Here is a 17811-nt window from a genome sequence, read left to right on the forward strand (position 1 = left end):
AACCATATAAATGCAGCATCATGAAGTAAATGAATGAATGAATCATACAACTTAGAAATCTACTAGTAACATTACAACCACTAATAATTTCGAATCCCATTATCGTATCAAAATCATTATCATAATACTTTTACATGCTTTACAGTTAAACACCTTTGCTATCATCTCATTTGTCATCCATTAGGAAGTATAAATGACTAAAAAGCTGAGGCTTTCAATACTAATTGATTTGCCAGGCACATAGCTCATAAATTTATGAAGCCCAGACTAGAACCAATCTTCTTTGTATTTTTTCCAAACTAACATATTACCTCACCATTAAGGATAAGCATACACACAAATGTAGATAAATGATCTGATTTTCTCAACTTTCAAAAATTAATTGATAGGTGTCATGTTTAGTATTTTCTCTGAAAATTAGAAGTATTTACTCGTATAAAGGAAAAGAAATGGAAACCAATATTTTTAAGAACCTACTGTCAGATGCTTTACATGATCATACTTATAAAAGAGCACAAGAGAAAATATTTTATCCATTTTAAGGGAAAGAAACCTGAGACATACAAAAAGTTAATAAATTTGCTATAGAGAATAAGATATAACTCAGGTTGTAAGTGGTAGATACTGAATGCTGGTGCTCTTCCTATTAGATTTAGCCCATTTAACAAAGAAATCATTAAATGCTTATTAGGTGTCACGCACTGTGCCAAGTGCTATAGATAGGGAAATACTAAGATTTATTTATATGTTACTCAAAATATTACACAAAATACTTAACCAGAATGTCACCTAAACAAAATCTGTGGTAGGAAAAACATATCTAGACTCAAAAAGCAAGGCCGCATTATTCTTCTTTTCATTGACAAATCTGATTTATGAATATGAATTAACTGCGGCTAATTTTCATATATGTCTCAGAAGCTTATCCTTAATACAGGAAGTCCAACAACAACAACAAAAAAAGAACCTTTATTCCTTATATCAGTCCTGAGGTATTGTTATTTAACCTCATTTTTCACATGAGAAAACTGAAATATAGGGAGAAGTCACACAGCTAGTTAAAAGTGGTGGATCTGTGATTCCGATTCCAGCTGGTTAAGTCCAGAGACTCTTTAATCACATCATGTAAAATCCCAACAAAATACAACACTCTTTAATACGATAGCTATAATCAGCTCCATTTTATTTAGCCAAAACCGGACTAAACGGACAATTAGGTGACCTAAGCAGCTCCAAATCATCTTGGTAGAATGAATTTTTTGCTGTGATAGCAGTACATAATGCATATTATCAAAGTAATAATTTGCTCAAATTGCATTCTTAGGGAATAAAAAAATAATCACAATACTATCAATTCTTTCTAATTACAAACACTTGAGTTTTTTTCATTTTAGGATTAAAAACTAATGATAGCAACCTAGAATAAGTGCGTAAGTCTTACGTTATCGTGTTTTGAGCAATATATATACACACACAAACATCTTAGCATTTTAAAACAAGCACTTGTAATAAATATAATGGAGTCCCTGGGTGGAGCAAAGCGTTAGGTGCTTCACTACTAGCTGAAAGGTTGGCGGTTCGAACACACCCACAGATGCCTCAGAACACAGGCTGGAAATCTGCTCCCAAAAGGTCACACAGCCTTAAAAAAAAATCCATGGAGCAGTTCTCCTCTGTACACACGGGGTCGCTATTAGTCGGAATTGATTCAACGGCAATTAACAATAACAATAATACAGATATCAACTTCTATGACTGCATAGCTAATTTGTTTTATTCTAATTTATCCGAGCAATGTTAGGTCTCATGCCTGCAAATAATGTCAGATAATAACATTCAAAGGAGCCCTGGTGGTACAATGGTTAAGCGCTCAGCTGCGAACTGAAAGGTCAGTGGTTCATGCAGGAGAAAAAGACCTATTAACCTGCTCCTGTTTTTTTTGTAACACAGCCTAGGAAACCCTGTGAGGCAGTTCTACTCTGTCCTACAGGGCCGCTATAAGTTAGAATCAATTGGACTGCACACAGCAATGATAACATTCAAACTGCCTGCCCCAAAACTTACGTAACAAATTCTATTCACTAATGTAAAAATTTTAACTACTGGTTTATGTATGTAAGGAGTAAGTTCTCTGGAAGAAACAAACTACAAAGTTTCAAATTCATACAGTTTTTAATAAATAAAAACCTTGCTAATATGAATACAAAATATTCGATTTGTTTAATGGGGAGAAAAATAATCCTTCAAAAAAAAAAACACAGATACTCGTAGCTTAATGTCCACAATACATTATGTGAAATAGGATGTTATGTGATTTGGATGTTGTATGAACACCACGTTATATATAGGTAAGGGGATTGCAGGACGGTCACCGGGCAGGTCTGGGACTGCGCCACCACCACTACGCCAAGGAACTGCAAGAAACCTTTGGTTCTGCCACAACTGGTCCTCCGTGGTTACCACCCAGTCTCTGAGAGCCATGCCAGGCCCCCGCTGACTCAAGCACTTCCTGCCCAGTTGGCCACCTCTAGGCAGGCTGCTGGCTCCCTTCCCTTCCTTCCTCTCAGCCTGCCTTCCTCACCACCCCTAATGGTGCCCACCCCTCCTTTACCTTCATCTCCTCCCCTAGCCACCTTCCTGGCTCCTCCTCTCACCAACACAGCAGCTAGGACTGCTTGGCAGCTGCCATCACAGGGTCTCGGGCATGTCACAGAGGGCGCCCTGGCCAAGTGAGACAAATGCGTGCATTTGTAATGCTATTTCCAGCCTCACAAGGCATCCCTCTTGGCAGCTCTTGCAGCATCTGTATGGTCCCTGCCTGAAGCAAGCACAAGTGGACAGGTAGCCATAGGGTGGATGCCGCCAGGACCTACCGCTCCTGACACCGGACCTGGAGAGCTAGTGAAAGATAAGATCTACAGTACTTAGTAAAGTACATACACTACGATCCATTCTTCAACTGGAATTTCTAAACTCTATTAGAACCTTATGAGATCACAGACATGCACCCGGTTGGACATTGCCTGAACGGATGTCACGTGGCGCATACCTGTACACAACATCAAGCTTGCAATTTTAATTACAGATTGACGATGGAATCTAAAATTTCCCCCTGAAGCACAAATCTGAATATCACTTCCTCTGAGGGCAAAAATAGTAAATGGCTCCTCACAATGTATAGGATAAAGGCCTCACCATACAGCCAGTTCACTCCTTCAGCCAGCCTCTCCTGTGAGGTCCCAGAACTCCAACCACCACTTCAGGGGATTTTCTTGCCATTTGCCAAATCAAGCATATTCTCCCAGGCCTGTGTGCATTTGTAATGCTATTTCCATGACCTCCCCTACAGAGTGAACTCCAAATCACCCTAGAGAACCCAGTTCCAGTATTATCTCCCAGAAACCCCCTCATTAACTCCCACAAACACTGTTGCTCTTCTCTAGCATGTTTCCACATCACGCACCACAAAAACTGAACCTGTTTTTAAAGTGCATGATACACAGCAATGTTTAAACTATACAACCAAATCTAATTGAACATAAAAATCATTACCAATATCTAAAGCTCGCTATCTAAATTTTGCACAACTAAAAATTCTTTCTTAGATGTTTTTATTATTCTACGTAACTTCATGAATTAAAAAAGTTTGTCCTCCTTTATACTTTTCCATTAATACAGACAGACTCACAGTTTCATCTGATCCAGTAAGCATTTTCATGGCATCTTAACGAAAAAAAAAAAAAAAATCCCACTTCCCTATGTTGTTGTTGTTGTAAGGTGCCGTTGAGTCTGTTCCAACTCATAGTGACCCTATGCACAACAGAACGAAACACTGCCCAGTCCTGCACCATCCTTACAATTGTTGCTATGCTTGAGTCCACTGTTACAGCCACTATGTCAATCCACCTTGCTGAGGGTCTTCCTCTTTTCCGCTGACCTTGTACTTTGCCAAGCATGATGTCCTTCTCCAGGGACTGATCCCTCCTGACAACACGTCCAAAGTATGTAAGACACAGTCTCGTCCTCCTTACTTCTAAGGAGCATTCTGGTTGTACTTCTTCCAAGACAGATTTGTTCGTTCTTTTGGCAGTCTGTGGTATATTCAATATTCTTCACCAACACCAGAATTCAAAGGTGTCAATTCTTCTTCTGTCTTCCTTATTCACTGTCCAGCTTTCTCATTCATATGATGCAATCGAAAATATCAAGGCTTGTGTCAGGCTCACCTTAGTCTTCAAGTTGACATCTTTGCTTCTTAACACTTTGAAGAGGTCCTTTGCAGCAGATTTACCCAATGAAATGTGTCGTTTGATTTCTTGGCTGCTGCTTCCATAGCTGTTGATTGTGGATCTAAGTAAAATGAAATCCTTGACAACTTCAGTCTTATCTCTTTATCATGATGTTGCTCATTAGTCCAGTTGTGAGGATTTTTGTTTTCTTCATGTTGAGGTGCAATCCACACTGAAGGCTGTGGTCTTCGGATCTTCATTAGTAAGTTGCTTCAAGTCCTCTTCACTTTCAGCAAGCAAGGTTGTGTCATCTGCATAAACGCAGGTTGTTAATGAGTCTTCCTCCAATCCTGATATCTCGTTCTTCTTCAAACAGTCCAGCTTCTTAGATTATCTGCACAGCATACAGATTGAATAGGTATAGTGAAAGAATACAACCCTGGCGCACACCTTTCCTGACTTTAAACCAATCAGTATCCCCTTGACCTGTCCGAACAACTGCTACTTGATCTATGTCAAGGTTCCTTATGAGCACAATTAAGTGTTCTGGCATTCCCATTCTTCGCAATGTTATCCATAACTTGTTATGATCCACACAGTCAAATGCCTTGGCATAGTCAATAAAACACAGGTAAACATCCTTCTGGTATTCTATGCTTTCAGCCAGGATCAGCAATGATATCCCTGGTTCCATGTCGTCTTCTGAAACCAGCCTGAATTTCTGGCAGTTCCCTGTCGACATACTGCTGCAGCTGTTTTTGAATGATCTTCAGCAAAATTTTGCTTGTGTGTGATATTAATGATATTGCTCTATAATTTCTGCATTCAGTTGGATCACCTTCCCTGGGAATAGGCATAAATAAGGATTTCTTCTAGTCAGTTGCCCAGGAAGCTGTCTTCCCTGATGGTCTAATGGTTCGGATTTGGTGCTTTCACTGCCACAGCCTGGGTTCGTTTCCTGGTCAGGGAACTCTTCCCTGCAGCCCTTTATAAAATTTATTATAAATTACTGCCTCACAATATTTCCCGCAATTAAAAGACAAGTATTATGTCTTAATCATCTCTTTACACCTTTAGAGATTTATTCCAATTTATGTAGAAAGCACTACATAATGATTTATAAAACTTCTCATCACCTTCAAACATGCTAAACTTGATCCCATCTTAGGCCTTCTATTCCTTCTACTTGGAAAACCATTTGCCCAGATTTTTGCCTAGCTTTCTCTTTTTGGTTTCTGCTGAAATGACACCTCCACAGAAGTCCTTCTTTATCACCTTACTGAAAACAGTCTCCTCCCATCCCTAATCAATCATTATACCCTTATCCCACCTTATTTTCTTCTTAGTAGTTACCATTACCTAAAATCATGTTAATTTACTTGCTTATTATCTGTCTTCCCTTCTATAGTGTTAGCTCCTCGAACAAGGCTTGTCTTGCTCACAATCATATCCCCAGCATTTGTAACAATGTCTAGCAGAGAATATTCAAATTACAAAAGAATTTAGCTATAAACATCTACCATGCTAATATCCAACCAGTACAGCTTAAAATTTAACTTAAGCAACTTATATTCAAATGCCATTGAAGAAAATTCTGTGAATTTCGCATCCCTGGTGAGAAGAAAAAGTCTGACTTTTTAAAAACATGGAATTTTAGGATTGGAAGTGACCTCAGCAATCATCTAGCCCATAGTTTCCAAACTATGCCATGAAACACCCTAGATTATTCAGGATACTTCAAGAAGTCCCTGAAGTATTTGAATATAATTGTTTTACACGTATTTTAGGATATGTGATTCTTTCTCACTCACATACACACAAATAACATGTACACATAAGTACATTACACACCAAATTTAAACTCTTTGAAGGCTACCATCTCAGCTGCCAGGTTGTAAAGTTTGGCCTGGTATGTCATTGAATACGCCTAGAATCTCTCATAAATGCACATAGATTAGAAGGTTATAGCTCTAATTGTTTTAAAACTCAAGCTAGACATGCTCATTCACATGAAATTATAAAAACTATACCCCGTCCACATTTTGTCCAAAATTCATGTCCTTGACACATGCAAAATAAATTCACCCCGTCCCAAAAGTCTTAAATCAACTCCAAGTCCAAAATCTCATCTTCTGAATCATCTAAATCAAATATGTGTGAGACATTAGGTATATTTCATCCTGGAGTGTTAGGCATATTCTAGCCTGGGGCAAAATTCTCTTCATCTGTGAACCTGTGAAATCTAAAATACAGGTTATCTTCTTCCAAAATACAATGGAGGAACCAGCACAAGATATACATTTCCATTATAAATGGGAGAGGCTGGAGGGAAGGAAGGGATAATGGACACCAAGCAAATCCAAAACCCAGAACAACAATTTAGATTAGCTCTCGAGGCTTGAAAATTATCTTGTGTTCTCTGAGACCACCTAGGCAATGGCCTTACTGTCCAGACTCTTGGTGTTGGCCACGCTCTCTGGATTCTGGGTTGAGGCCCCTCGGCCCTGGGCTTCAGCTCCACCTTCCAGGCCCACTGAGAATGCAACTCAGCTCCCTTGGCTTTGGAGGCCCCATTCTCCTAGTTCCTCTGAATGGCAACCCCACACTCTCAGCCCCAGCAGGCACCGTGCTTCTGTCCCTTGGGTGTGGCAGCCCTGCCCCCTCAGCTCTGGGTGGCCAAACACTACAGAACCAAGTTGGTAAAGATTTGACTCTTTGCAACCTAGGAGGCTATGGCCCCACCCTTTGAGATCCAGAAGGCCTGGCTTCCTCTGCTCCTTCCAACAGTTCTGCTGATCCCCAAGCGGCTCTAGGGATGGTCCTTTTCTTTTCCTGGAGGACAAGAGATGTATGTCCTTTGGCCTATTTCCTGCCTGTAGAATTCCAAGGGGCTGACAGTTTTCTTTCATCATTTCTCTGTCCCTTTCAGTCTAAACTGATAGATTTTCTGCTGTACTTGGTTAGGTCCATCAGCCACAGGCTTAACCTCTTAAACAAAAGATTGTATAGCCATGTCCTCAGTGAACATTCTAGGACACGTGTCCTTAGTCTAATACTGCAGGATTTTCCAGATCTTTAAGTTTTGTTTTCATTTTGCACAGTCCATGTTTAAGTACATCTTCTTTACTCTCGTATTTTACTATAAGCAGCAAGGAGAAACCAGACAGCCCCACTGAGATCTTGCTTAGACATCTCCTCAACTACATATCCAAGTTAATCACTTCAAAGTCCTTCCACCAAACATCTGAACGTAATTCAGACAAGTTCTTTGCCACTGCATAAAAACCACTGCCCTTCTTCCACTGTCCAATTACATGTTCATTTTCTTTTAAAGTCTCACCAGAGCACATTCAATGGCCCCCTTTCTAGTAACATTCTGTTGCTGACACCATATATTCTCTAAGATGATAAGAGTGTCTCCATAGCTCTTTTCACTTCCTTCTGAGCCCTCACCAGAGCTGCCTTTGATATCCATAATTCTACCAACCATCTCTTCTAGGCACTCTAGGCTTTTACTATTCCAAACCCACTGCCATCAAATCAAGTCAGTTCTGACTCATAGCAACCCTATAGGATTTCCAAGGCTGTAAATCTCTATGGAAGCAGACTGTCAAATCTTTCTCCCATGGAGCTGTTGGCAGTTTCAAAACGGTCAGCCTTTCAGTTAACAGTCAATCGTGTTAACCACTGTGCCACCAGGGCTCCTGCTTTTACTATTAGGCACCTTAAAACTCTTTCAGCCTACACCCATTACCCAATTCCAAAACCACTTACACACTGTATGAATTTGTTAGAGCCCCACTTTTCTATAACAAATTCTTTGTTATCTGGTACTGCTATAACAGAAATGGATGGCTTTAACAAAAATTTATTTTCTTTGGTTTAGGAGGCTAGAAGTCCGAATTCAGGGTGCTTAGCTCTAGGGCTCTAGGGAAAGGCCTTCTTTCTCTGTTGGCTCTGGAGGAAGGTCCTTGTTTCTTGTAAGCTTCTGCTCCTGGTCGATCTTCATGTGCCTCGGCATCTCTCTTCCCCCATCTCTGCTGCTTTTGCTTGCTTGTTTAATCTCTTTCATTATCTCAAAAGAGATTGACTGAAGACACACCCTACACTAATCCTGTCTCATTAACATAAAACAACCCATTCCCAAATGGGATCATAATCAAAGGCAAAGAGTTAAGGATTTACAATACATATTTCTGGAGGACACAAGTCAATCCATAACAACCCCTAAAGCAGTACTCTGTATAATACAAAAATCAAGGAAAAGCTCAAGGACTATCTGCTCCGCACATGGTTTCCTCACAGGATTGTACGGAATAAGTAAACCTGTAATATGTGGCATCAATATGATACAAGATTATCATTTATTCTCATTTTAATACTATTCTCATATAAGATTCGGGTAGTTTTTTTTATTAACATGTTAATAATTTTTAAAAACATGAGCAGTTGTTGGCTATCGCCAGAAAGTCAAGCTTGAAAAAAGTATTTTCCTACTGCTTCTATTTCCATTTATGGAAACCCTGGTGGTGTAGTGGTTAAGTGCTACGGCTGCTAACCAAAGGGTCAGCAGTTCAAATCTGCCAGGTGCTCCTTGGAAACTCTATGGTGCAGCTCCACTCTGTCCTATAGGGTCGCTATGAATCGGAATCAACTCGATGGCACTGGATTTGGTTTTTGGTTTTGGTTATATCAATTTAATTAAGTGTCTCGAATCTGCAAGATGATCAGATAGGATCAAAAAAATTTCCATTTACACCTACTTAATTTGAGAATCAGAATTTTCTCTACAGCGTAGCACTAAAATAAATAAGAAACAAATTGGATGATGAGTCCAATTTAAAAGGACAGAAACAGCCTTCATAATTTCCAACTTCTAATCTTCATATTACTCAAAACAGCTTTATTTTTTTCTATTTTTATAAATATTAATGTTGCAATTTAAACTTCTTTAAAAAGTAAACATCAAAGTGACAATCATATGATATTGAGATAATGTATATGAAAGTATGGAGCCCTGGTAGCACAGTAGTTAAGAGCTCAGCTGCTAACCAAAAGGTCGGCAGTTCAAATTCACCAGTTGCTCCTTGGAAACCCTATGTGGAAGTTCTACTCTGTCTTTTACGGTTGCTATGAGTCGGAATCAACTCGGCTGCAATGGGTTTTTTCGTTTTTTTATATGAAAATACTTAACAAGTTACAAAGCATTTTTAAAATATTCGGTACTAATAATATAAAGCCAAAAGGAATCAGGTCCTTTGAATGGCACAGTAAATTTATTGAATATTATCAGTTTACTAATCTATGAAAGATTCCTTTACAAACAAAAAACTATTCACAAACTAGTATACAAGATAAGCATTGTAATCTGCAATTTTAAAAGTAACACAAAAACATTTCTGCCAGATATGACATGAAACCAAATGTCCCTCTCTCAAACATACTGTATTACATAATCAAGATTACATTTTGACCAGATGCTGATACAAAATGGAGTTATATTTCCATATCCAGATATATAAATGGAAAAATGGTATAGTAATATAAGCTTTAAAAAAAAGCAAGTCTATTCACTGTTATCTACATTGCTGGGACACATAATTCTCTCTTGTTTATTTTGTCATTACTTGGCAGAGTAAAATTTTACTGTCTGTATTCCCATCTACTTTCAAATAAGGAAAAACATTTCCTTTCAGTAAAAGCAGAGAAAGCACTAGCGTCCTGAGTACTGGATCAAATTTTTTTGTCTGTGTGTTTGTGAGTTAAATGTCTCTAGAAAATATATAAGCAAATAAAATATAAGAAAATGTTAGCATCTCTATCATCTTCCAGGAGACATTTAACCTGGTTTGATATCTATATCTCTAAAATGGACACAACACCAGAGCACAATCTTTTATCCAAAATCCTTGAAGACCACATTACAGCATTTCTCAGAACTAGAATTTTTCAGATTTTAGAAAGGTAAAATAATACATATATATATATATATATATATCATGATACCGCTCCCCCCCAGAGTGATCTAGGCAAAACCCATGATCAAACACAACACTTCCCTTATCAAAATATTGGAAAATAAGGTTGAGAGAGACAACTAAAGATGATAAACAAGCTACTATCATTTGAAGTTGGATTTTGGCACCATGCTTATTTAAAAAAAAAAAAATTTTACTTCTCAAAGCTTTTTGGATTTTCGACCTCCCGTAAATTATGATACGTTAACTCATCTCACCTAACTTCCTTAAGGAGAACGGTATTCGCAGTAAAGAACTCTTACTTTGTACTAGGCACAGGGCCAGGCATTAAGAGTAAAAAGGTGAAAACAACATAGAATCTAACTTCAAAAAGCCCAAATCTAATAGAAGTGTATGTTAAGTCCTGGTAAATATACATTATTATATAAAAATACAAAACTATCTCCTTCAACCATGGTGTTAGCACACTGAATACAGAGAGAATCACAGTCCTAAACATTCTGCCAAAAGCCAAATAGGGTATTAATCACTTTATTTACAACATCTTTCCCTCAGTTCCTCACTCACTATACACATGCTTTCTTTAAATAGCTCACTACCTACCTAACTTCTGACAGGCAAGAGGCAAAACTCTAGGAAAGGATTCAAAAAAGGAACACAGATGTTCTCCTCTCTACCTTTTTTTCCCAATTTGTTGCTTATGAACTCTGGATTGGAAACAAGGTACTCTGACAGCATGAAGGGTCAAATGACAATCTGGCATCAGTTTAATGAATATTTATTAAGACCCTACTACATACTATGCATTATACAAAGCACTAACCAGTTGCTGTCAAGTCGATTCCAACTCACAGTGACCTATAGGACAGAGCAGAACTGCCCCATAGGGTTTCCAAAGAGCGGCTGGTGGATTCGAATTGCCAGTCTTTCGGATAGCAGCCAAGTTTTTAACCACCAGGCCACCAGGGCTCATAGAAGGCACTAGAAACATAAACCTAAATAAGACAGATCTCTACCTCTCAGAGGTGCTCACTGGTCAGTGAAGGTTATTAGTGGGAGATGGGGATGAACAGTAAATTACAATAAAGTGTGACACATTCAATAACAGAAGTTTCAAAAATAAAAGGCAGTACAAAAGAAGGATTTGGAATATCAGAAAGGTTTTGTAAAGAATATGACACCATAGTTGAGCTGTGAAGAATAAGAAGTCTGTCAAGCAATGGAGAAGAGAGTTAAAATACACACACACACAAAGGAAAACATACCCATGAATGCAAAGGAAAAGAAAACCCTACAGGGTAAGTGGTAAACATGTCCAATATATCTAACTATATCTATATAGACTTACATCCTGAGTGTACCATATACAAAATGTTAGTGTTCAGAAAGGTGAATATATCATTTTCTCCTAGAAAACTCACTTCTTTGTATTTCCATATTATATAAGCTAAAAATTCTTAACAAAAAATAACCATTGTAAATCTTTGCATTACTTCATAATAGAGAATACTCCAAGCGATACACCTAGCGATTTGCATCTGTATTTCAGAGAACAAGCTGTCAGAAAAACATACTAGGAATTTTATTTCTAGGACATCCCCACCCAAATAAACGAACAAGCTACATCATATGATCGGTAATAAGATGCAAGTTTTAAAAGAGAAATCAAAGGATGCCAAACAGAAAAAAACCTAAGTACTATTTAAACAGAGGAAGGACTCAACGAACAAAACCAAAGTAAAAATGATAAAATTAAAAAAATTTAGAACCCTAGCTTCCATTCTTTCTTTCAACAGACTTTCTGCAACATCGATTTTAGTGTAACTTCCCAAAATATCTAGTACAAGTCATAATGAATTTCAATTCCTTTAAGTATCGCAGGTAGAAATCATCCTTAGTAAGGAAAACAATCACCTGTACCATTAAGGAGAATGACTCCATCATAGCACTAGATCCATTGATATGAACCTAACTGTATTAACATATTATGGTGCAACTCATCTTAACTCCGCCTCTGAAACTTTCCTATCCTTGTGTTACAAAATCCACTAGAGGTCCAGATAATAAATAAAATCATAAATATTTAGTAGTAACTTTTTCCTAAGACTGTATTGCTGTTTGCATAAACTGTCAGCAAATGCCTATTAGGGCAGGTACATGGGATTGTTAGAGTCTGCTTTTAAGTATGTGACCGTAACAGAATAAGCTTTCTACAGTCAAAATTTTTAAGACACTTGAAAAAAAATGCTATCATTTAACATTGCTTTGAAAGGAAAAAAAAAAAAAACAAATTATAAACCAAGCTCTTTTTACAAGTCTATTAGTATCCACTCAGTATTTCATACATACACATGCAGCATCATTTTCTTTACTTTTTCATATTATCAGTAAATCTTATGAAGCAAATTTGTCCCTAAAAACAGTAAAATTATAACCTCTCATAGGTTTTAAAAAATTCTGTAATGGTCTTTCAAAATACAAGTACTTTTAATATCAGTATCTACTGAAGAGGTAAAAACCAAAAAAACTGGGTTAGAAGCACTTCTAGTAAAATTTACTCATAAATCTAAAGTATTTATTCACTTTTGAACAAAGAGAATTTTCAGATTATAACTAATGATAAAACATCTCTGAAAAATCAAAAAGTAAAAGTTCAAAGTTATAAAGTAAAAACGGGGAGGCATATCATTCTGAGTTTTATATTATCTTCAACATCAGTACTAATCAAATAAAACCAAAAACCGAACCAAACCCATTACCTTCGAGTCGATTCCAACTAATAGTGACCCTACAGGACAGAGCAGGGTTTCCAAGGAGCAGCTGGTAGATTCGAACCGCCAACCTTTTGGTTAGCAACGGAGCTCTTAACCACTGCGCCACCAGGACTCCTTCTCAAAAGGGGGTATAAGTCACTCACACTCGTGCATTTTGCCCTCATTTTTCCACCACATAAATTTACTTTGAAACGCAAGTGTAATAGAAGCCGAAAAAAAATGTTAAAAGTTTTATCTGTTGCTAGGTTGAACATATAAGCAATTCTCATTCCCCAAGGGTATCAGATTAGGTCACAGATCTCTACACTATATACGTAGAACAAAAGGATTTTGCCAACAAGTAATGTTTACATTAACTTATTGGTATTGATACATCATTAATTAGAATGCAAAAACGTGAAAGTTTTTCCTTTCCTCTCTAAAATAGCAGTTTACAGAAATCACCGCAATTCATGCCCCCTGAAAAAAGAAGGAAAAAAACGCCGTTTTAAAACTAAATGAAAATATTACAGACAAGTAAGAAGCAGACAGAGTTGGAGTTGTCTTGTTTTAAAATGTATCTTGCTTTTCCTTTAGTATCTAGTATAACAAAAGAACTACAAACTAAACAGAAGTTCAACATACAAAACTTATTAATGATCTTGGTCCATTAAGAAACACTTCAATGAAAGAGATTTGAACGTAGCAGACAATCATTTCAGTGCACTGAGATTGTGTATCAACCCTTTAAATCTGGGATGCAGTTACCTTCCAAAATTGCAAACGAGATATACTCGGTGACCTTTGAGAGTTAACTTGTCAAATATACCAAGCATTCCCAAACAACATAAAATGGGTATGAAAAAACAGGTATTTTTAAATTTCTACCCCATCCCACACTTTTTCATTTCTGCTTATGATGCTTCAAAGGCAAATCAAAAGTTGCACCTATGACTCCAGAGTTCTAGAAATTCCTAATATCAACCATGACAGGAAATGTGTCCAACTTTGAACTCCAATTTCAAACCTAGTTTCCTCATGAACAGATTTTAACTCAGTACTTTTTACCATTTAGCCAAGAATCTAAGGGTTGATACCAATGTATCTAATGATTAGAAACCGTTTAGATGACTGAAAATGAGGTAGAATCCTTTGACCAAGAGTTATAAAAAAGAAAATGTGCTGCACCCCTTTTCTGGATGTTGAAAAGTGATGGTTTCTCCTAGGACTGGAAGGAAGTTGATGTTTAGGTTCCTTCCGAGAGGATGGCACCCGTATGTTAGGCTTTTGTCGTGGAAATATAGTACCCACAGGGCCTGAGATAAATGCCTACTTTAAAACCTAGGAAATGCTTTCCCGAAAGAAAACTACAATTCGCATTCGCTGAGGAACATAGCTACCTAGAGTTACGAAGCTTTCTTCTGGACCCACAGAACCTCAACTAAGAACTAAGAGGGCCTTTAACCCCACTCATTCTTTCGTTTAACTTTTAAGTTAGACCCAAGACAGCTAGACGAGCAGCAGCCCCGGCGGAAGTGGAAACCGAGGGCTAGCAACTTTCACAGGCAGAATCGTCTCGGGTTCCTCCGCCGCCAGAGGATCATCCTGACTCAGTCCCTATGACACCACGGAAGCTTCATCCTCCCGGTGCGGTGGCACAGGCATCACAGTTGCACTCCTTCCTCCTCCACCATTTACAGCCTTTGGTACCCTAAGGCCTGCAACCCGTTAGCCAGTCCAATGCCCCTCATCTTAAACACAGAAACACACAAGTTGCGGACGATGTACGTGTAGTGAGACGCTGGGAAGAGCCAGAGACCGCGGCAGCTGCTAGGAAGGCGGTAGCGTCGTCTAAAGCTAGCCCGGACTCCTCGGCCACCGCCGCTGCCGCCTTCTTGTCTTCCCCAAGAAGCAGCGCGGCGGCGGCTCCTCCGCGCTGGCGGGAGCCGAGTGTAGGGAAAGCCCGGTTGCCCGCGGGTGGGACTCGGCCTAAGCTCCGGAGCTGCCGCGGCAGCGGCCTGAGTAGAGCGACGCTTTACGTCCCGTCCACCACCACCCCGTATACACACCCCCTCCCTCCCTCCACCGCCGCCACCCCCCTCCCCGCCCGCTCCGCTCTCCCTCTCTCGATTGGAGCCTAGACAAAAGCAACGGGAAGCGGTGGGTCGGGACACTGCCCGCGGACCCCGGACGCCACCGGCCCGGCCCCGAGGCATTCCCCCGCCTTGCGGGGGCCCCGAATCCGCCGCCCCCGCCGCGCGCCCCGCAGCCAGACTTCCGAAAATTTGCCAAAAACTCACCGCATGAATTTTCTTGTCCCGCGGATCCAAGATGGCGACGTATCCACCGCGGAGGCTGCTGGGAGCAAGACCTTTACCCTCTGACCCCCGTCGTGACCCCGTCGCTCCGGCTTGCCTCAAGGCGGCGGCGGAAGGTGGGAGCATAGATTGCCGACCCGACAGGATGGGGTGGGTGGGCAGTTTCCAGCGCTCTCAGAGGAAGGTGGAGAGGAGCGCTTCACTACCCATCGCCCTCACCGCGGCCTCCGCCGTGTCTTTTGTTTTTCCGTGGGAGGCTCTTTCGCGGCCGTTACAGCGAGCGGGGCCCTCTGCGGCCGTAATGCCCTCCTAGGACCGGGTCGCTTCGCACTGGGCTCGGGCTGTAGGTCAGAGGGGGACCGCGGGGTCCAGGGGCGGGGAATGGTGAGGTGGCATCGGTCCGCCCTCCTCGGGGACGTGGAGCGTGTTTGTGTTTGTGTCCAACACTCCGCCCTCCCACGTCCGCCTCGAGTGGGGCCCTTCCTCACTCCCACCACCTGAAGCAAACCTGATCGCTGTCCCGTTTTCCTCTCTCAGCCCCTGGAGCCTCCGGTGCTTGTGCACGCACATCCAGAGACCCGCAGCACCTCACCGTCACCTCCTGAGAAGTGAGTTCCTCTCTGCCGAAACCATTGCTGTTTTCTATTCGCCACCCTTATTTTTTTTTTTAACGTGGTGGGAGGAAGTATATTGGAGAGCAGGTTTTTAAAAGCATTATTTTGTGAGCTTGCACCGGCTGAGTTAGGTTTATAGCATTTTGTCTAGCCTCTACTCATACTATGAATCGGTATCGACTCCAGGGCGCACGACAACAAATTGCCCCCACTTCCCCGTCTCCGCGTAAGCTTGAGTGACTGGGCCATCAGCAAGTCCGTTTGTAATTATGGTGGCTTTGGAGGAAATTGCGCAACAGCAGTCTGTGCTTTCTTGGAAATTAATTGTTGCTCAAAAGTGAAATTAAGTTTGTTTTCCTTGCAATAATCGCGCTCTATTCCTTTGTGTGTCTGTAAACGCTCTCTCTTTTATAGTTACTCGACATTTTTGGACTTAAAGTGAAAGAAAAAGGCCCTCTGCGTGTGTGTCTTGGAATTCTTTAGTTCCAGAACATGAGAATTGTAATTTCTTTCTGTTTGAGTGATAGAATTTATTTATAAATGTAAACCAAAAAAAAAAAAAAACCAGACCCATTGCCGTCTGGTCAGTTCTGACTCATAGCAACCCTATAGGACAGAATGGAACTACCCATAGAGTTTCCAAGGAATACCTGGTGGATTCGAACTGCCAACCTTTTGGTTAACAGCTGTAGCTCCTCAGCACTGCGTCACCAGGATTTCCAAATAAATGTAAAGTACAGTTAATTTGAAGTAAATAAAATTTTTACTTTAGTTTTTGTTTGTTATATAAAATCTCTCCCCAAAGTCACTATAATCCAATTCAAAATTTGTCACTAAACGGCAAGGACATTTCAGACATAAATAGCAAGAAAAATAAGCATACTATAAAATAAAGAATAACTTTGTTATGTTTTGAAATGCAAGATGTTTTCAGTAGATATCGTGTGAATTTATTTTAATTCCAAATGGTGCTCATGTAGCCAATAGAAAATGTTTTATCCAATTATTCATTTCATTAAACGTCATGTTTTTTTGTTTTTTAACTTCAGGAAAATTCAAGGAAGAACATTTGTTTCTTTATGTCCTTCGCTCCCTTCTACCCTACATCCCGTTTCTTCCTACCTATTCTGCTTCCTCTTTTGATGTTATTAGCATCTATTACCATAACATTGTGTGTTAAAAGACCAAATATGCCTTTATCTACAATGATATTTAGTAATACCTAGCATTACTGAGCGTTTGAATTTATTAATTAAAAAAATATAACCATTAATAATACCGAGACATAAAAAGGAATGATAAAAAGCAAATATGCTTATATGCCTATATGTATCAAGCGTGGAAACCCTAGTGGTGTAGTGGTTAAGTGCTGCGGCTGCTAACCAAGAGGTTGGCAGTTCAAATCCTCCAGGTGCTCCTTGGAAACTCTATGGGGCAGTTCTACTCTGTCCTATAGGGTCACTATGAGTCAGAATCGACTCGACGGCAGTGGGTGTGGGTATTAAGCATTACTTACTGACCTTAAGCCCAAAAGATGGACTTTATTCTTACCTCCCTATATTTATTCAAAAAAGCATGAATTTTAAATAGTATAAACTTTGGAAAATTAGAGAAATCACTTCCAAAGGAGACAAAGCTGGCATGAGGATTTTGTTACCTTGGGTATATCACTGAAAGAGAAAGAACAGCAAACATTTTCATGACGTTGAATGTGTAGGAAAGAAGTGTGAGGAAAAAATACACTGATGCTATTGCTCGTTTGAAAATGATGTTTAGGATGAATTTACTTTAAACCTTGTCAAAGAAGAAGTTTTTAATTATCCTGTTGTGCCATAAGAAATCCTGGTGACACAGTGGTTAAGTGCTCAGCTGGTAACCGAAAGGTTGGCAGTTTGAACCCACCAGTCACTCTTCGGGAG

General features: G+C 39.7%; 1 protein-coding gene across 4 annotated transcripts in view; it reads right to left on the reverse strand.

Annotated features, from left to right (window-relative positions):
• The window catches only part of CNOT2 (CCR4-NOT transcription complex subunit 2), a 159841-nt gene extending 144021 nt beyond the window's left edge, over positions 1–15820 (reverse strand). For all 4 annotated transcript variants that reach the window (XM_064283883.1, XM_064283882.1, XM_064283886.1 and 1 more), the window contains exon 1: positions 15261–15820. The gene's annotated coding sequence lies outside the window, so the exon portion shown is untranslated. The remainder of the gene's footprint in view (positions 1–15260) is intronic.
• Positions 15821–17811: the final 1991 nt, after the last annotated feature.

The sequence above is a fragment of the Loxodonta africana genome, chromosome 4 (assembly GCF_030014295.1).
Source record: "Loxodonta africana isolate mLoxAfr1 chromosome 4, mLoxAfr1.hap2, whole genome shotgun sequence".
In the NCBI taxonomy this organism is placed as follows: domain Eukaryota; kingdom Metazoa; phylum Chordata; class Mammalia; order Proboscidea; family Elephantidae; genus Loxodonta; species Loxodonta africana.